Here is a 15,454-nt window from a genome sequence, read left to right as displayed (position 1 = left end):
TCGTCCGAGTTTGGCCGTCATTGTAAATAAGAATTTGTTCTTAACTGGCTTGCCTAGTTAAATAAAGGGTAAATAAAAAAAATAAAATAAATAAACACTTTGTTAGATCTCATCTGACTCTGAGCCAGGGCCAAGTTCAGTAGGCAATTATTGTGTGTAGCAGATATACAGTACATGTTTGTTCTACATAATATATTTATATCTGAATGATCCACAACGTCGTGTCCTGCTGAGCGCAGCACAGACTTATTTGTTTTATTTAGCGAATGCAAAGTCCCCAAGCCAAGCAGTTGCTTCCAAACATGCTGTGTTGAGCCCAGACTGATGAGATGCACCAAAGGGTGTGGATGGTGAGGGATCATCATTTCTGAGATAAGGCTCTGTTGCAGAGCCAGGGGAGGTTGTCCTCCACTCCAAGGGACAGAGGTGGACCTGCCTGGCAGTGACCACCGGGTGTTGCTCGATCCTGCCATTTGGCCCAGGTTTGGGGGGGGGGGGGGGGTCCATTGTCTGCAAATGCTTACTTTTCCATCTTGGACCCTGCCAAAATCAGACATCTACCAGTTGGTTCCTCCCTCCCCCTGACCTAACACCTCAGATGTAGTCATCAGGTACATGTTGTCCCTTTGGGTACTGTTTTGCCAAGATCATTGTGTGCCAGAGGGGAATTTACTATGGGCTCTTTACCCTACCTGACCTGAAAACAGTTTGGAAAAGACTGGGAGAGAAGCAGCCAAAGGCCTGAAAGGGAGAGAGTGAGTATTGTTCCTTAAATCACATCAGTTTCATTAAATTTCTTCATTGCATAGTTGCATCTTGTGTTTTTAACAACTTAACCAAAGGGCCATTATGACAGAATGGATGACACCTTCATCATGATCAGCTTTAGTAGGAGATTGTTGTGTCCAATCAGGCTGATTGGTCAGCATGTGTCTCTGGATGATCAGACAATCTGATCGGTGCAATTTCAGGAAGCAGGACACCAGGAGGTGACATCACTGTTGCTGCAGCGCGGTTGCACGACCACTTCAGCACAGTTGGTGTACTTATCAGCATAGGGGCATGGGTTTGCTGGGAGAGGAAGAGAATAATAGAAATAAGCAACTAGATGAGACAGAAAGTGAGACAGAAAGTGTCAAAAAGATTGCAAAAATGTAATAAAGTTGCAAAGGGAGTAATAAATGGTAGCATACAAGAATGACTTGTAGAATTTGAGAGGGGGTATTAAGGGGGGTGAGATATTTATATAAAGACAAAGGGCAAAAGTAACTGAGTTCATTAACAAATGTGAGTTTGATTGTTTGATTGGGAAAGAGAAAGACCTAGTCAGTTGTACAACTGAATGCCTTAAACTGAAATGTGTCTTCCGCATTTAACCCAACCTCTGAATCAGAGAGGTGCGGGGGGCTGCCATAATCAACATTCACGTCTTCGGCGCCTGGGGAACAGTGGGTTAACTGCCTTGCTCAGGGGCAGAATGAAATATTTGTACCTTGTCAGCTCGTGGATTCAATCCAACAACCTTTCAGTTACTGGCCCAACGCTCTAACCACTAGGCTAACTGATTGTGTTGCTTTTAGGCCACTTACTGCACAGTTTGTTATCACAGGCACCAGAAGAGTCCCCACAGGTGCATCCTGACTTGTAGGGTTAGGTGTAGCTGTAGTTTCCACTGTAATAGGTCAGAGAATAATACATTAAACAGTTAACAAATTATCTGAGCCATAACATTCCACAGCATAGTAGGGATAGGTAACTAGAGACTGAGGAAGACTTGACATGTGATTGGGTTGATCATTAACGTCTTATTCTGTATGATCCTGTAGAGAAGGACTTAAGGAGAACAGTTGTGACAGACGTAGAAGTACTTGTAGTTGGAGTTAGGGCAGTGTGCCACGGCACAGCTGATCTGGTTGGACCTGTACCACACAACCTGAGCACAGAAACTAAACACAGGCTCATTCACAGGTTTAGGATACTTTACTTAAAAGTAAATACATCTAAATACAGGTGTCTATAGTATGTTAATGATGCACTGTGAGAAGGCTAAATACATAAATACATTTTCACAATGAGCACTTATTGTCTCTCAAATACATAATTACACTTGTTGGTTAGCTAGCTAGCAATTATTTTGCAATATTAGCATAGACATGACATCAGTCAAAACAAGACATGGTATCAAGAATCAGATAAAACGAGCTGAAACGAGCCAGCTACGATTCCCCTCATGGCATCTTCATAACATTGTTGCTAGCTATCTGGCCATCCAGAATCACAACACAGACTTCTGCCGCATTAAAGATTTTGCATTGTTTTCATGACGTTGTCAGCTAACTCATCTATAGGATAAAGGCAAATGTTTTGAAATGGTGGGTGGTTGTCCACCACTCATGGTCCAGTGGTGGATGACAGGTGAGTTAGCCTTTCAGATTGTAAAGCATATTGAGACCTTGGTGAAAAGAGCTACATCGATGGTATTCATTGCTATATGTTTATAAACAGTACTTAGATGCACCTGTGTGTAGTGGCCGATGAACACCGCCCTTTCATGATCCCACTCCATACTGGAAGTCCTTCACCTCGTCAGCCCAGGACTGGATGACATTGCTCCAGTAGCTCTTGTTGCTGGACCATGTACAGGTTCTCTCCACAACCGCTCGCTGGTTGAAAAGGAAGAAACAGTAAAAGGGGAGAGGATGATGCCATGATTAGGTGAGCCATATGGTAAATCAATAAGATTCCTCACTTGAGGATTATGCATCAAGGGAAGCACATCGCTCCTGTGCATGACCCTCCATCATGACAATGTCACCAGCCATACTGCTCGTTCTGTGCGTGATTCCCTGCAAGACAGGAATGTCAGTGTTTTGCCATGGCCAGCAAAGAGCCCGGATCTCAATCCCATTGAGCACGTCTGGGTCCTGTTGGATCGGAGGGTGAGGGCTAGGGCCATTCCCCCCAGAAATGTCCGGGAACTTGCAGGTGCCTTGGTGGAAGAGTGGGGTAACATCTCACAGCAAGAACTGGCAAATCTGGTGCAGTCCTTCAGGAGGAGATGCACTGCAGTACTTAATGCAGCTGGTGGCCACACCAGATACTGACTGTTACTTTTTATTTTGACCCCCCCTTTGTTCAGGGACACATTATTCTATTTCTGTTAGAAATTGGATTTAGTTGGAATTCTGTTGGAACTTGTTCAGTTTATGTCTCAGTTGTTGAATCTTGTGTTCAAACAAATATTTACACATGTTAAGTTTGCTGAAAATAAACGCAGTTGACAGTTAGAGGACGTTTCTTTTTTTGCTGAGTTTACATATCACATTGCAAGTCAAAACTTGAACTTGAATCTTTAATTTATGTTCAATATAGAAGTAATTGAATGCAATACAACCAGCTAAGGGATACACATCAATATAAGTGGAATGAAAATGTAGTAATGTTAAAGGGACAATCAGCAGTTGCTACATCCATTTTTGAACTTTTATATATTTTTTAACATTTTATATAAGCATTCCTTCTTGAAGAATATAACTCATAAAAGCCCCATGAGCTTAGTTTAACTTCTACTTGCTACCAAACCCGGATCCGGGAGCACCCCCCACAGTAAAAAAGCTGACTAGCATAGCCTAGCATAGCGTCACAAGTAAATACAAGCATCTAAATATCATTAAATCACAAGTCCAAGACACCAGATGAAAGATACAGATCTTGTGAATCCAGCCATCATTTCTGATTTTTAAAATGTTTTACAGGGAAGACACAATATGTAAATCTATTAGCTAACCACGTTAGCAAAAGACACAACTTTTTTTACTCCACCATTTTTTTCCTGCATCAGTAGCTATCACTGTCATACCCCATCAGAACCCAAGATAAACTTTTTTTACTCCAATGTTTGTATACAAAGAAAATGTGAACAAACTATATAAATCAAATCAAACTTTGTCACAGGCCGAATACAAGTGTGGACTTTACCGTGAAATGCTTACTTACAAGCCCTTAACTTAGGACTAGACCCCTTTTTTCTCCATTTCCGCCTGAATGACGTGCCCAAAGTAAACTGCCTGTTGCTCAGGCACTGAAGCCAGGATATGGATATAATTGGTACCATTGGAAATAAAACACTTTGAAGTTTGTAGAAATGTTAAAATAATGTAGGAGAATATAACACAATAGATATGGTAGGAGAAAATCCAAAGAAAAACCAACCAGAATTTATTTTTGTTGAGAGAGACCATCCTCTTAGAAAGGCAAGTAAAAGGTCATATTGAAAATTGCTGCCTGGATGCAATTCCTATGGCTTCCACAGGGTGTCAGCAGTCTATGTTAAAAAAATAATAAGATATATACATTTTAGTACAGGGACACCGTCTTGGAAATTCGTGTTTGTGCGCACCATGAAGACAGTACGCACCTGCTAAAATCGGTTTCCCATTGAACATACTTCTTTCCGTAAGAAATATTATAGTTTGATTACATTTTAGGGTATCTGAGGAGTAAAAAGAAATGTATTTTGACTTGTTGAAACAAAGTTTAGGGGTAGATTTTTGGATTCCTTTCTCTGCATGTTGAACAAGTGGATTATTCAAATCGATGGCGCCAACTAAACAGACTTTTTGGGATATAAAGAAGGATTTTATCTAACAAAATGACACTACATGTTATAGCTGGGACCCTTTGGATGACAAATCAGAGGAAGATTTTCAAAAAGTATATGAATATTTAATCGTTATTTATGAATGTATGAAACCTGTGCGGATGGAAAAATATTTTGATGTGGGGGGCCATCCTCAAACAATCGCATGGCATGTTTTCACTGTAATAGCTACTGTAAATCGGACAACGCAGTTAGATTAACAAGAATTTAAGCTTTCAGTCAATATAAGACACTGATATGTACCTAAATGTTTAATATCCATAATCTTTATGATTATTTATTTGAATTGCGCGCCCTCCAGTTTCACCGGAAGTTGTCCTGCTAGCGGGATGCCTATCCCTAACAGTGCAGTTCAAGAAGAGTTAAGAAAATATTTACCAAGTAGACTAAAATAAAAAGTAATAATAAAAAGTGTGGGGGGGTGTCAATGTAAATTGCCCTGTGGTGATTTTGATTAATTGTTCAGCAGTCTTATGGCTTGGGGGTAGAAGCTGTTGAGGAGCCTTTTGGTCCTAGACTTGACGCTCCGGTACCGCTTGCCATGCGGTAGCAGAGAAAGTCTATAACTTGGGTGACTGGAGTCTGACAATTTTAAAGGCTTTCCTCTGATACCGCCTATTGTATAGGTCCTGGATGACAGGAAGCTTGGCCACAGGGATGTACTGGGCCGTTTGCACAACCCTCTGTAGCGCGTTACGGTCAGATGCTGAGCAGTTGCCATACCAGGAGGTGATGCAACCGGTCAGGATGCTCTCGATGGTGCAGCTGTAGAACCTTTTGAGGATCTGGGGACCCATGCCAAATCTTTTCAGTCTCCTGAGGGGGAAAAGGTTTTGTCGTGCCCTCTTCACGACTGTCTTGGTGTGTTTGGACCATGATAGTTCGTTGGTGATGTGGACAACAAGGAACTTGAAACTCTTGACCCGCTCCACTACAGCCCCGTTGATGTTAATGGGGGCCTGTTCAGACCGCTTTTTCCTGTAGTACACGACCAGCTCCTTTGTCTTGCTCACATCGAGAGAGAGGTTGTTGTCCTGTCACCACACTGACAGTTCTCTGACTTCCTCCCTATAGGCCGTCTCATTAGGCCTACCACTGTTGTGTCGTCAGCAAACTTAATGATGGTGTTGGAGTCGTGTATGGCTACGCAGTCGTAGGTGAACAGGGAATACAGGAGGGGACTAAGTACACACCCCTGAGGGGCACCAGTGTTAAGGATCAGCGTGGCAGACGTGTTGTTCCGTACTCTTACCACCTGGGGGCGGCCCATCAGGAAGTCCAGGATCCAGTTGCAGAGGAAGGTGTTTAGTGCCAGAGTCCTTAGCTTAGTGGGCACTATGGTGTTGAACGCTAAGCTGTAGTCAATGAGCAGCATTCTCACATAGATGTTCCTTTTGTCCAGGTGAGAAAGGGCACTGTGGAGTGCGATTGAAATTGTTTCATCAGTGGATCTGTTGGGGCGGTATGCGAAATTGAAGTGGGTCTAGGGTATCCGGGAGGATGCTGTTGATGTGAGCCATGACCAGCCTTTCAAAGCACTTCATGGCTTCCGACGTGAGTGCCACAGGGCGGTAATCATTTAGGCAGGTTACCTTCGCTTTCTTGGGCACAGGGACTATGGTGGTCTGCTTGAAACATGTAGGTATTACAGACTCGGTCAGGGAGAGTTTGAAAATGCCAGTGAAGACACTTGATAGTTGGTCCGCGCATGCTTTGAGTACACGTCCTGGTAATCCGTCTGGCCCAGCGGCTTTGTGAATGTTGAACTGTTTAAAGGTCTTACTCACATCGGTTACCGAGAGCGTTATCACACAGTCATCCAGAACAGCTGGTGCTCTCGTGCATGCTTCAGTGTTGCTTGCCTCGAAGCGAGCATAAAAGGCATTTAGCTCGTCTGGTGGGCTCGCGCCACTGAGCAGCTCAATCTTAATCCTGTATTGACGCTTTGCTTGTTTGATGGTTCATCTGAGGGCATAGCGGGATTTCTTATAAGCGTCCGGATTAGTCTCTCGCTCCTTGAAAGGGGAAGCTCTAGCCTTTAGCTTGATGCGGATTTTGCCTGTAATCCATGGCTTCTGGTTGGGATATGTACATACAGTCACTGTGGAGACGACGTCGTCGATGCACTTATTGATGAAGCCAATGACTGAGGTGGTGTACTCCTCAATGCCATTGGATAAATCCCAGAACATATTCCAGTTTGTGCTAGCAAAACAGTCCTGTATTGTAGCATCCGCGTCTGACCACTGACCATCTGACCACTTCCGTACTGAGCGAGTCACTGGTACATCCTGATTTAGTTTTTGCTTGTAAGCAGGAATCAGGAGGATAGAATTATGGTCAGATTTGCCAAATGGAGGGAAGAGGACAGCTTGGTATGCATCTCTGTGTGTGGAGTAAAGGTGGTCTAGGATATTTTTTTCTTTGGTTTCACATGTGACATGCTGGTAAAAATTTGGTAAAACTGATTTAAGTTTAAAGTCCCCGGCCACTAGGAGCGCCACTTCTGGGTGAGCATTTTCTTCTTTACTTATGGCCTTATAGAGTTGGTTGAGAATGGTCTTCGTGGCAGCTTCGTTCTGTGGTGGTAAATAGACGGCTACGAATAATAGATGAGAACTCTCTTGGTAGATAGTGTGGTCTACAGCTTATCATAAGGTACTCTTGATTTGATTTGATTTCTACCTCAGGCGAGCAATACCTCGAGACTTGTAAATCGTCAGTCATGTTCTTCGGCACCATCTTGTCATATAGCCCCAAAACATGGTTAAAACTATAATTGTCATATCATGGATGGTCAATCATTGCATCCATACCTCTGTCTATGAATTTGAGAGTGATTTAATTTCTCCAGGGGAGGCTGCTTTGTTATTGTTTCTACAGCTGATTGCCACTTTAAGCCTACTGTACCATTTTCAGCATGTTGCTGGCTGTTGGTTGGACTCCTCTCATTAGGCTGTTTTTTTTCCTGCTCTGAGACAGAGGCTCTGATGAAGTCTAACCAAAAATAATGGCCTCTTGAATGATGAATAAAATGACTAGATGACCGTACAGAGGGAATCGTCACCCCCCATGGATTTCTTAAGATTTCTTCTTCACATTTTATTGTGTTATATAGTGGGATTAAATTGTTTTTTTCTTAATGATCTACACAAGAAAACACTATTGCCAAATTGGAAGAAAGATTTGAGCATTTTTAAATATATATATTTTTTAAATGAAAAATAAACACTAACATACCTTGATTAAATAAATACAAGTCTCTTAGTGCTTTGCACACCTGGGTTGTGCAATATTTGCCCATTATTCTTCTCAAAATTCTTCAAGCTCTGTCAAGGTGTTGGGGATCATGGCTAGACAGAAATGTTCAAATCTTGCCATAGATTTAAGATTATTTAAGTGAAAACTGTGACTTGGTCACTTAGGAACACTCACTGTCTTCTTAGTAAGTATTACAACTCAGGATATGACCCAGATGCAGACACAGGAGGCGGATAGTTTGATTCTCAGAATATTTAATATAACAAAGGGGCAGGCAAAAGGCAGGTCGAGGGCAAGCAGAAGTTCGTAAACCAGGTCAGAGTCAGGCAGGTACAGGACGGAAGGCAGGCTCAGGGTCAGGACAGGCAGAAATGTCAGAACCCGGAAGACTAGAAAACAAAAACACGCTGGTAAGACCTGACAACCCAAGACGAACTGGCAACACAGGTATAAATACACAGGGGATAATGGCGAAAAATGGGAGACACCTGGCGGGGGGTGGAGACAAGCACAAGACCAGTGAAACAGATCAGGGTGTGACAGTAAGCAACTCCAGTGCAGATTTTGGCCTTGTTTTTTAAGTTATTGTCATGCTGAAAGGTGAATTACTCTCCCAATGTCTGGTGTAAAGCAGACTGAAGCAGGTTTTCCTCTAGGATTTTGCTTGTGCTTAACTCCATCCCGTTTCTTTTTATCCTGACAAACTTTGCCAATGTCAAGCATACCATGATGCAGCCACTACCATGCTTGAAAATAAGGAGGCAGTTACTCAGTAATGTGTTGTGCTGGATTTGCTCTAAACATAAGGCTTTGCATTTAGGCCACAAAGTATATTCATTTGCTGTGTTTTTCTGGGGTGGAATACCCCAGTGCCTTTTTGCATACAGGATGCATGTTTTGGAATATTTGTATTATTTTTACTCTGTCATTCAGGTAACTATTGTGGAGTCAATATAATGTTGTTGATCCATCCTCAGTTCTCCCATTGCAGCCATTGAACTCCGTAGATGTTTTAAAATCAATGGCCTTATGGTGATATCCGTGAGCAATTTCCTTCTCTTCCTGCAGCTCAGTTCAGAAGGACAACTGTATATTTGATGTGTCTGAGTGGTTTAATACATCATCCACAGCATGCAGTGCATTCAGAAAGTATTCATGCCCCTTGACTTGTTCCACATTGTTACGTTACAATCTTATTCTAAAATGTATTAATATGAAAAAGCAAAAACAGGTTTAGGAATGTTAGAAAATGTTTTAAAAATAGAAAACTGAAATACCACATTTACGTAAGTATTCAGACCCTTTACCCAGTACTTTGTTGAAGCACCTTTGGCAGGGATTACAGCCTTGTGTCTTCTTGGGTATGAAGCTACAAGCTGGGCACACCTCTATTTGGGGAGTTTCTAAAATTCTTCTCTCAAGCTAATTACAATTTAGCAATTAAAACACTGGAGTGATAAATGTGCAAGTAGAGATACTGGGGTGCAAAGGAGCAAAAAAATAAATAACAGTATGGGGATGAGGTAGTTGGATGGGCTATTTTCAGATGGGCTATGTACAGGTGCAGTGATCTGTGAGCTGCTCTGACAGCTGATGCTTAAAGTTAATGAGGGAGATATGAGTCTCCAGCTTCAGTGATTTTTGCAATTCGTTCCAGTCAGAGAACTGGAAGGAAAGGCGGCCAAAGGGGGAATTGGCTGTGGGGGTGACCAGTGAAATATACCTGCTGGAGCGTGTGCTACGGGTGGGTGTTGTTATCGTGACCAGTGAACTGAGATAAGGCGGAGCTTTACCTAGCATAGACTTATAGATGACCTGGAGCCAGTGGGTCTGGCGACGAATATGTAGCGAGGGCCAGCCAACTAGAACATACAGGTCGCAGTGGTGGGTGGTATAAGGTGATTTGGTAACAAAACGGATGGCACTGTGATAAACTGCATCCAGTTTGCTGAGTAGAGTATTGGAAGCTATTTTGTAGATGACATCGCCGAAGTCGAGGATCGGTAGGATGGTCAGTTTTACTAGGGTAAGTTTGGCGGCGTGAGTGACACGAGGCTTTGTCGCGAAATAGAAAGCCGATTCTAGATTTGATTTTGGATTGGAGATGTTTAATATGAGTCTGGAAGGAGAGTTTAAAGTGTAACCATACACCTAGGTATTTATAGTTGTCCACATATTCTAGGTCGGAAGCGTCCAGGGTGGTGATGCTAGTCGGGCGGGCGGGTGTGGGCAGCGAACGGTTGAAAAGCATGCATTTGGTTTTACTAGCGTTTAAGAGCAGTTGGAGGCCACGGAAAGAGTGTTGTATGGCATTGACACTCGTTTGGAGGCTAGTTAGCACAGTGTCCAAGGAAGGGCCAGAAGTATACAGAATGGTGTCGTCTGCGTAGAGGAGGATCAGGGAATGGCCCGCAGCAAGAGCGACATCATTGATATATACAGAGAAAAGAGTCGCCCCGAGAACTGAACCCTGTGGTACCCCCATAGAAACTGCCAGAGGTCCGGACAACATGCCCTCTGATTTGACACACTGAACTCTGTCTGCAAAGTAGTTGGTGAACCAGGCGAGGCAGTCATTAGAAAAACCAAGGCTATTGAGTCTGCCGATAAGAATAAGGTGATTGACAGAGTCGAAAGCCTTGGCCAGGTCGATGAAGACGGCTGCATGGTACTGTCTTTTATCGATGGCGGTTATGATATCATTCAGGACCTTGAGCGTGGCTGAGGAGCACCCGTGACCGGCTCGGAAACCGGATTGCACAGCGAAGAAGGTATGGTGGGATTCGAAATGGTCAGTGATCTGTTTATTAACTTGGCTTTCGAAGACTTTAGATAGACAGGGCAGGATGGATATAGGTCTGTAACAGTTTGGGTCTAGGGTGTCACCCCCTTTGAAGAGGGGGATGACCGCGGAAGCTTTCCAATCTTTAGGGGTCTCGGACGATACGAAAGAGAGGTTGAACAGGCTGGTAATAGGGGTTGCAACAATGGCGGCGGATAGTTTTAGAAAGAGAGGGTCCAGATTGTCTAGCCCAGCTGATTTGTCTGTTGGTTGGAGTAGCCAGGAGGAAGGCATGGCCAGCCGTTGAGAAATGCTTATTGAAATTTTCGATTATCATGGATTTATCGGTGGTGACCGTGTTACCTAGCCTCAGTGCAGTGGGCAGCAGGCAGGATGTGCTCTTGTTCTCCATGGACTTTAGTGTCCCAAAAAGCTACAGGATACAAATTTCTGCTTGAAATAGCTAGCCTTTGCTTTCCTGACTGACTGCGTGTATTGGTTCCTGACTTCCCTGAACAGTTGCATATCACGGGAACTATTCGATGCTATTGCAGTCGGCCACAGGATGTTTTTGTGCTGGTCAAGGGCAGTCAGGTCTGGAGTGAACCAAGGGCTATATCTGTTCTTAGTTCTGCATTTTTTGGACGGGGCATGCTTATCTAAGATGGTGAGGAAATTACTTTTAAAGAATGACCAGGCATCCTCGACTGACGGGATGAGGTCGATATCCTTCCAGGATACCCGGGCCAGGTCGATTAGAAAGGCCTGCTTGCAGAAGTGTTTTAGGGAGCGTTTGACAGTGATGAGGAGTGGTCGTTTGACCGCGGACCCATAGCGGATACAGGCAATGACGCAGTGATCGCTGAGATCCTGATTGAAAACAGCAGAGGTGTATTTGGAGGGCAAGTTGGTCAGGATTATGTCTATGAGGGTGCCCATGTTTACGGATTTAGGGTTGTACCTGGTGGGTTCCTTGATGATTTGTGTGAGATTGAGGGCATCTAGCTTAGATTGTAGGACTGCCGGGGTGTTAAGCATATCCCAGTTTAGGTCACCTAACAGAATGAACTCTGAAGCTAGATGGGGGGCGATCAATTCACAAATGGTGTCCAGGGCACAGCTGGGAGCGGAGGGGGGTCGATAGCAGAGAGACTTATTTCTGGAGAGATTCATTTTAAAAATTAGAAGTTCGAACTGTTTGGGTATAGACCTGGAAAGTATGACAGAACTTTGCAGGCTCTCTCTGCAGTAGATTGCAACTCCTCCCACTTTGGCAGTTCTATCTTGACGGAAAATGTTGTAGTTGGGTATGGAAATCTCCGAATTTTTGGTGGCCTTCCTAAGCCAGGATTCAGACACGGCAAGGACATCAGGGTTGGCTGAGTGTGCTAAAGCAGTGAGTAAAACAAACTTAGGGAGAAGGCTTCTAATGTTAACATGCATGAAACCAAGGCTTTTTCGATCACAGAAGTCAACAAATGAGGGTGCATGGGGACATGCAGGGCCTGGGTTTAACCCCACCACCCGAGGAACAGAAGAGGAGTAAGATGAGGGTATGGCTAAAGGCTATCAAAACTGGTCGCCTAGAGTGTTAGGGACAAAGAATAAAAGGAGCAGATTTCTGGGCGTGGTAGAATAGATTCAGGGCATAATGTGCAGACAGGGGTATGGTGGGGTGCGGATACAGCGGAGATAAGCCCAGGCACTGAGTGATGATAAGAGAGGTTGTATCTCTGGACATGCTGGTTATGATGGGTGAGGTCACCGCATGTGTGGGAGGTGGGACAAAGGAAGTATGATGAGTGGAACTAGGGGCTCCATTGTAAACTGAAACAATAATAACTAACCTAAACAACAGTATACAAGGCATATTGACATTTGAGAGAGACATACAGCGAGGCATAAAGTAATCACAGGTGTTGATTGGGAGAGCTAGCTAAGACAACAACGGGTGAGACAACAACAGCTAATCAGCTAAAACAACAACAACAGGTAAAATGGCGATGAATGGGCAGAGAGGGTCAGTTAACTACACACAGAGCCTGAGTTCGCGGCTGGGGCCAACAGAAACAAAAAATTAACAGAATGGAGTACCGTGATTAATGGACAATAAGCTATATACACCCCTCAGCTCCCGCTGACAGGTGGATTTGCCACACATGCAGATTTCAGATAAACGAAAGATTGTGCCACGTCTAGGAATACACTATTCCCTTGTCGTCATCACCACATGTCCTTGAAAGGTTTGTGGAAAAGATTGTGATAACACATACAATATGTCTCCAGAGGGTGGTGCAGTCTGCCCAACATCACTGGGGGCAAACTACCTGCCCTCCAGGACACCTAAAGCACCCGAAGCCTAAAAGATCATCAAGGACAACACTACCCGAGCCACTGATCATCCAGAAGGTGAGGTCAGTACAGGTGCATCAAAGCTGGGACTGAGAGATTGAAAAACATATTCTATCCCAAGGCCATCAGACTGTTAAATAGCCATCACTAGCACATTAGAGGCTGCTGCCCTATATACACACAGACTTGGAATCACTGGCCACTTTAATAATGTAACACTGGTCACTTTAAGAATGTTTACATATTTTGCATTACTCATCTCACATGTATACACTGTATTCTACCCTACTGTATCTAAGTCTATGCCGCTCTGACATTGCTCGCCCAATATGTATTTATTCTTAATTCCATTCCTTTAGATTTGTGTATTGTCGTGAAATTGATTACTGCACGGTTACAGCTAGAAACAAGCATTTCGCTACACCCGCAATAAGATCTGCTAAACACGTGTATATGACAAATAACATTTGATTTGATGTATGGTATGTGTATATAGGTGTTTGAAAGATCAACCTATCAAAACTGATGTGGAATTTCTTTCATTTGGAAGGAAACTATGGGAATGTACATATCGAGTAGATATGTCAAAGTTCCAAGTCATCGTGATTCACAGTACTGTTCAGCAATGGGCTAATTCCCGACTTGCGTAAAGTGTTCGTAAATGGAACTTAATTCAGTTTATATGCACTTCTTTCTATTCTGACCTTGAACTGAATAGCATGCAATTCACCCGCTATTCTTTTGGGGTGGATATCTAATAAATGAAGGCGTGTCTAGAGATATGCCATATATTCCTTAATTCCCCCATCTTTACTTGTGAGGAAACCATGAATAAGGTCGAGCGAACCTATGGTTCCAAGTGGGAAAAGCATGTGGTGTTATTTCGGGAAAAAATTAAGTATTCTCCATGCACTGTACATTTACAACTTGAGCTATTGATAAGAGCTAGGTAAAGGAGTAATCCGTTTGGATAAGGGAATTGTAAATATAAATCCGACTTTTAGATCTGTTTTACCTTTACATCGCTGGAGATGAACGTGAAACCAGTCATATGGCAGCAAACTGAAGCATATCAACATTCCCCACAGTAAAGTTTATGAAATGCTGTGCTATTATGCAGAATTTATATTGTACGACGTTTAAACTTTCAATCTTGTATGTCTTAATTATAGGTAACCCTGGATTTCTGTCTCCTATTATGTTAAATATTAGCCACTATCAGTATCGACCGTCAGAAAGCCTAATAACCGCAGATATTCAACTGCCAATTTAATATTAGTTCCCTTCAGTTGGTATAGTCTACCTTATCATTCCATTTAATCACATTGTTTTGTATACCTTCATTTGCTTCCTCTGTAGATGCCATCACGGACGTGTGGTTGTTGCTGAGGATCATTAGTAACGCTTGATAATATAGAAAAAGACTCATTTTCAGAATGCATCAAACCACCGTTTTTCCTTTCGTTCGCAAAGGCTCTTCCAAACCTGTTAATGATTCAACAAATACTTTCCTAAACTGAAATAATCTACAAGACCAGACCAATTGGTGCTGAAACGGAAACAAATATGCACGTATTTAGATAGGGATCAATGAAAGAAAGCTAATATTTTGAACACATTTGCCTCAATATATTCTAGTCTGGGGACAAAAATTCTAACAAAAAAGTACACTGTATTTAATTAAAGGGATGGCTTAAGATAAATGTACTGAAAACCCTATTGAATGAAAACTACGCAAGAAAATCTGTTGGCCAGCGAGTTGGAGGGTTTTCAGCGGTTTAATAAAATGTATTCAGAGCGCCCAAGGTAGCCACACCTGCAGAGCACGTTATGTGACAATAAAGTAAGCCTGAATACCAAATACTGAGAAGTGCATAGGAAAGCAATACATTCCTAAGTAGGAATTGGCCCCCAGGAGAATCACTCAACCAAGTCACCCAACAGCTATACTTTAAACTTATGTTCATACCATCTATGCCATTTATGAGCATAGTGATTGGCTGACAATACTAAGTGTACAATGTATAGAGGAATAACCACACCATTTAAAAATAAACACATTAAATGACTCAATTTGGTTTTCCTTGAAATCATTGTAACTTCTTTAAAAAAAATTCAAACAAGTTCACCTTGTACAATATTGACCTCTCTGGGCCAATGAACAACATTGCACCTCTATTTTAAAAGGCACACTCTGGGATATTTACTGCTGTCCAATGGTATTTTCAATGAATACCTATGTTTTCTTTGAGAACGTAACTTTTAAAACGTGTCCTGAGCTTAGTATCACATCATACCCCAAAGGTTGTATTATGATATCATTTGAGTCTTGGTAAACAAACATTGTATGGCCTCCAAATATGTTAATCAGGTTGATCTTATGGACTGTCAGTTGCAAA

At 42.7% G+C, this 15,454-nt stretch overlaps 1 long non-coding RNA gene across 1 annotated transcript; it reads right to left on the bottom strand.

The window, feature by feature from the left end:
* Positions 1 to 224: 224 nt before the first annotated feature.
* Positions 225 to 14,533, bottom strand: LOC139583164 (uncharacterized). The gene is made up of 4 exons (XR_011676498.1): positions 14,394 to 14,533; positions 2,519 to 2,663; positions 1,590 to 1,672; positions 225 to 1,071 (listed from the first exon to the last, which is right to left on the bottom strand). It is a non-coding gene; the product is annotated as an uncharacterized lncRNA (long non-coding RNA).
* Between the last annotated feature and the right edge of the window lie 921 nt (positions 14,534 to 15,454).

Source organism: Salvelinus alpinus, chromosome 8 (genome assembly GCF_045679555.1).
Source record: "Salvelinus alpinus chromosome 8, SLU_Salpinus.1, whole genome shotgun sequence".
In the NCBI taxonomy this organism is placed as follows: Eukaryota; Metazoa; Chordata; class Actinopteri; order Salmoniformes; family Salmonidae; genus Salvelinus; species Salvelinus alpinus.
The sequence above is the reverse complement of the archived record's forward strand: the minus strand, read 5'-3'. Positions and strand labels throughout refer to the sequence as shown.